General features: G+C 40.3%; 1 protein-coding gene across 3 annotated transcripts in view; it reads left to right on the plus strand.

Moving 5' to 3' along the window:
- Positions 1–6,000, plus strand: part of LOC115242284 (irregular chiasm C-roughest protein) — a 140,842-nt gene that overhangs the window by 91,984 nt on the left and 42,858 nt on the right. The gene's annotated exons all lie outside the window — the stretch shown is intronic.

A 6,000-nucleotide genomic window follows, 5' to 3' on the forward strand; every position in this document is an offset into this window, starting at 1 on the left:
ATTATACACTTGTATATGCAACGGTGCACATAGGCAATGTTGATTGTTGCGTAAGCATACAATGGCGGCGCGTTACAACAGTTGGTTGTGTCCCGGAAAGGGGAACGTTCGACATCTCGTGAATACTGATACGAACAGAGCGGGGAGGAAAGACGAAGGGGACACCGCTAAATAGATTCCGCGATAATAATCCGATTTTCTCGAAGAATGCACATCGCGAAGGAGGAAAGCGAAGAAAAGCGCTCGACGGTTCACGTTTACAGTCGATTGTCTGCCAACTTTGTCTCACGAGAGAGAGAGAGAGAAAGAGAGAGAGAATTACGAGAAAAGCAATTTGACGACGAAAATAGAAGTGAAACATGCCGATTGTTGGCTAAATTCTAAAACGGACAATCCTAAAATTGCCAAGCTGTGAACAAAGTGATATCTATAAAATCGCGCGGTTTCGCGAGCTCCTTTCTTATGATAAATTCAGAGGTCATGATAAATTCAGTCGCGATAAGCGCGAACGGATGAAATTCGCGTCTCCAACTTGAACTTCATTACGTAAGACTAATGCGCTCTCGTAACTTGGTTCTTGTCACTTTGCGTCGCGCCCTGTTTTTACGTGACAAATATTCGTTTCCATTTTCGTGATGGCGACATGACGGATCGATTTCGTCGTGCGACTTTGGATGTGTTGGCACAGCCGTTGCGCGGAGTTAAGGAACTACTAATGGCTTCGTTAATACCGTCCGCCGAATCGACGATGGAATAAGGCTTAAGTTCGAACTCGCACCGGGGGAACTGTCCCTGCGGTATAATCTCGGCCTTCTCTCCTCCATGGATCGAAGGTTAAGCCTCTCTTCCGCTCCATCCCTGGAGCCAATCAAAAATTAGGTTGCACTTCTAGCTGCATGACCTGCAAGCCGCGCGCGCGTGAAGGTTGCACTATTTCGTGTTAAAATATACAGAACGTCCCAGCAGAGAGAGAGAGAGAGAGAGAGAGAGAAAGAGAGAGAGAGAGAGGGTTGCGACTTTAAATGGAGTTTGAAAATTATACGATTTTTCTCTCGCTTTGCCCGACTAATAAATCTGCTTTACTCTCGACTTTTCGCGAACTACAATTAATATTGAGTTAGACGTAAAAATAATGACCGATTTAACTTATTTCTCAAGAGTTTAAGCTCTTCGGTTATCAAATCTTTCAATTAATTTGCAAATTGTCTTTAATAGAAATTTGACTCCCGAGTGACATTATATAATATTCAATGTAAAAATCTGCGATACGAGGGTGACTAGCAGGCACAAATTTACGTCGATAAAAATCGAATTCCAATTTACGAAAGAATTTGTATTGGAGGTAAGATAAATGCTGCACTCTCTCGAGATACGTTTTATACATAGTAAAGCACATCGCGGTTATAAATCCAATTCCATTCTATGCAAATTCGTCGCATAATATTTTAAATGCAAGAATATTGTCAAAAAGCAATCCTGCAAAATAAAATTTAATAATGGCCATCGCGATGTTACAAATTGTTAGTTTTTCCAAATTTGAAATGACGTACAAGATAAAGTTAATTTGCTCGTTTCTCTCTTTCTCGTTACTCATCTATCGCAAATTTTGATAATTTCACCTTTCCAAATATACGCTTGTCTTTCAATATTCAGTCATTTTAATATTATTTCGATCAAATATAATCAAAGTAATATCAGAAAAGAAAGCTCTACAAAAAATTATAGACAGAGATAAACGTATATATATTAAGAAATAATAAATCTTTTAATTAAAACTAAACATGAAATGAGAAATGATCATTTTAGAATGTACTGTGCGCAGGGAGAGTTTCCTATCGTAAACCATACCTTTCTGAACAAAGAAAAGGAAGTTTCCCCGTTATCTATACGGTAGCAGGGATATAAATGCGGCGGATGTAGAAAATTGATTCCTGCATTCTTGATTCTGCGGCGCCCTCGTCACTCTTATCCGGTGCAGTGTCAGCTGCAGCGATGTGACGAAATATTTTCCGACTTTGTGTCGGAAGGAGTATCGAAAATCGCGATAACCATTGAATACATCCCATATTCGTGTATACACAGGCCGTGGAGAGCTATATTTAGGTAGTCGTGCGATCGACAAACGTGCTCGCGCGAGCGTACACATGACGTATATATACATATATACATGTATAAATATATATATATATATATACGCACGTATATCGTATGTTTGCATATGTGTATATACACATCGCGTCGCGTCGCGTCGCATCTTTGTGTGTCGCGTGCATGTGTCAACGTTCCCAGAAACACGTTACACTGACCCGGGGGACTCGTATCTTTGATACTGGGTCATCCCATGACAAATTGATCGGTGACGTTGCGCCGTTGAGCTTCGGCACGAGACTTCCACGCTCGAACGGTGGAGAGATCCTCTCTTCCGAGGGACATGTACCGTGTGTGGCGGATTATACTCACCACCGCCAGGCGTGATCCACTAGATCCACGCCTAGACTATGTGCTACGGGTAAATTTCACGTCACATTGATACTATTATATTGATATGATGAGAATATTAGAGAGATAATATACGAGAATATATAATATTTATTCTAAATAAATATCGGATATTTATGTAAAACCTATCGATTTGATTCGGAAGATGAAATATTCAATTTATACATTTTAAACTCAGAAATTGTAAGATATTATAAATATATGTTGTAACTTTCTCCTCTCTCTTCGCATTCTGATTAATTCATGCGATCAATATTAATTACTTGGATTTATCAAATTGACAAGTACGATTTCAAATCACGAATTAAAATAATTATCAAAAATAAATTCTAATTTTCTCGAATATCCTTGACTAACAATACGCGTTTATTAATTATTTATAGAAAATAAGATCGAATCCATTTCTTTTTTAGTACATACTACTTATTTAGTGGCTATTACGGCGGCGTTTATTCCCATACGAAATTTTTGAAAAATTTATTCTTTGCGCAAATACGAGAGTTATCGTGATTCAACAATACACCGCGAGAAAAATTGATTATCGTAAACGGAGTGGCGAATATAATGCATGGTAACATTGTAAAAAAAAAAATTGATTTGGAAGGTTAAAACGTAGTACGGATCGATTCGACGCGACACTGTATGCAGAGCGAAATGCATTTACAGAGAGACAGACAAAGAGAGAGAGAGAGAGAGAGAGAGAGAGAGAGAAGCAAGTTTTCGAGAGCGCGACATTTCTAACCGACGAGAGCGCGACATGACGTCCGACAGGCAGACGCGCCGTCTCGATTAGTGACTTTATTTAAATTTAAACACAGTAGAGAGAACGGGTGTGCGCGCTCGCGCGTTCGCCTACGCACGAGTGATTATCGCGACATTCGCTAGTAATTGCTGGGACAACATCGCGGTTGATTGTTTTACGCTTCTATCAACGTGTTCTATTTTATCGCCGAACCGGTCCGACCATAATGTTATACGAATACGCCTACCGACGTCATCGTCGCCTCATCGTTTCGTGGCGGCACGAAATTTCCGACGCGAATGATAAAAATAACTGATGGGCGTGATAGAGACCATTAAACGTAACGCGCGCACGCGTGCGATATTTTCGCGCGATATATACGCTTACATGTGAAATCACTGACGGTAAAATCGCCTGGGACGTATCCCATCCAATTCCGACACGACCCAATTCTGTTTCGTAAGCCGTTGGCGTGCCTTGTCACGTGCGCGCGCGGAGACGTCACGGGGAATATGATAAATGTTTTCCAAGTAAATGAGTAAATTGCATTCGACACCAAATTTATTTTAACTACCTCGCAAAGAATTATTACTATTATTATTAACATGTCGGAGAAGGGAGAATGCGAGAATCTATTAATGTCGAGCGTAGCTTGTCGATTTCGTCAAAAATATCGTAACGCCCTAAATAATCGTGCGATAATATATATCTCTCGTCCTCGCGTCCATCCGGAAGAGAGCTTTAAACGAACATCAAGAAGCGCGCTTTGTAAGGCCGCTTACGGTCGAGAGATTACCTCGGAGATTGGCGTGATCGTGGTGCGGGGTGGGTGTGCCGAATTCACGAAGCACAAGCGCAATTATTATTACGCTCGTTACTCGTATATTCCATTCAAAGCATTCGGGCGGACGGCGAGGGCGACCGCCGGCGGGGATTATTATCCTATTGAGCTCGTAAGAAGCCAAAGCCCGCGCGCGATGTCGTACGATGCGCGTCGTCTTACGACATCCTCTATCTGCTAACCGACGGAACACGGCGCGACAAGAAACGCTTAGCTCGTACAGAACCTCGTGAACCTCTAACTTTGCTTCTCCGAAGAACACCGAGAGAGAAAGAGAGAGAAGGAGGGACAGGGACAGGGACAGGGACAGGCTACTCCAAGTATAACGAACGGCTTCGACGATAACATAGAATGACGTCGAGGCGCCACGTCTGTGCGAAGACTGTCCGACAAGACATACGAGAACGATACATCGTTCTCAAGAATCTCTCCTCGAGCGATTTTCAGTTCTATCGATCATTTCACCGGGGACGAATAAGAACGGTGCACCGGAGGAAACGTAGATAGATGATGGAGAAGCGGCACACGGACAGGAGCGAAAAGAGAGAAAGAGAGAGAGAGAGAGAGAGAACGGTAGAAATCGAGTACCATCTTGTTCCCGTTATTAGAAGACGGACGATAGAGCTGATATGAATGTAAACGAGAGAGGGGAAAATTAATTAAGCAACCAACGAAACAATCGAGAGATTCCTTCGATCTGATACGCTTCCCGTTCGTTTTGTCAAGTGATAATAAAAAGACTAATAGTTATGTTAATGAATATGCCTGAACGAAATCAACAAATCGCGTTGAACTTGATTACTGGTCCTCTCTTCAGGATCTACTTCTTATTCTCGCAAATATAAAAATAATTCTGTTTGAAAGCGAGTTAATTTATCGTCTACACAAAATTATAAACAAACATATTTTAAGGTTGAAAGTATATAAAATGTCGTCGAGTTTTCGTTAGACGATGATAATCAAGTGAAAGCGTTAATTAGCATTTTTATCTTTTTATCCGTCACCGAACGACGAGAGATGCGGAACGAGAGGAATTTCGTTAGAAAGGGAGAGGGGGAAAAAAGGGGGCAGCGGTCGATTCTTACATAACGAACATTCCTAATGGAAAGGGGCGATAGTTGACAGCTCGGCTGTAAACTAACTCTGAATTATTTAGCCATGAATAGAGATCACGGTCGTTCTTTTTCATCCGTAACGATAACGTTCGTTTAATAGACTCTCCCCGTAAAATGCGTCGCGCGATAATTGTTAAGACGTAGTATATTTTCATAGCAACGACAAAATTGCCGTCATAAAAGAGCTTCCTTCATAATAGCGAATCCATATGTGCTGCTTTTAGCTATCACACACGTATATACGTATATATGTGCGCGTGTAGAAAACACCCTTGCTTCTAATACTAAATTACCGCCACTTGGCAATACTTTTATCGCCCCTTTTACGATACCGGTCTCCCCTCTCTAGCCCTCTAACTTCGTTTTTGAATCCGATGGGACTATAAAGATAAATTAGATAAGACGACAAAATAAATGGGAAGCGCCACACATACACACACACACGGATATGCAGTCTACAACATATTCGTTACATAATTTCAAGGAAAAGAAGCGTGCTTTTAGAAAAATTCGAGAAAAGAAATCGACAGCTTTTTATTTAGTTTCAGCTGTATTCTCTTAAATGGAATCAATATATTATCATTGAAAAAACAGTGAATAACCACTGAAGATCTCAGTTACATGCATAGCATTGTAAATTAATGAAATCTTACTGAAAGTATGAATTAATTAATTAATTCATACTGAAAATATGAATTAATAAATTGTTTCAATCGGTGATATTTTAAAATGCATCTTTATTATATTATTTATGAGATCAATTTATAGCAATATATTTTATGTATTATACATTAATTTATTTA

The sequence above is a fragment of the Formica exsecta genome, unplaced genomic scaffold, assembly GCF_003651465.1.
Source record: "Formica exsecta isolate Colony F162 unplaced genomic scaffold, ASM365146v1 scaffold59, whole genome shotgun sequence".
In the NCBI taxonomy this organism is placed as follows: Eukaryota; Metazoa; Arthropoda; class Insecta; order Hymenoptera; family Formicidae; genus Formica; species Formica exsecta.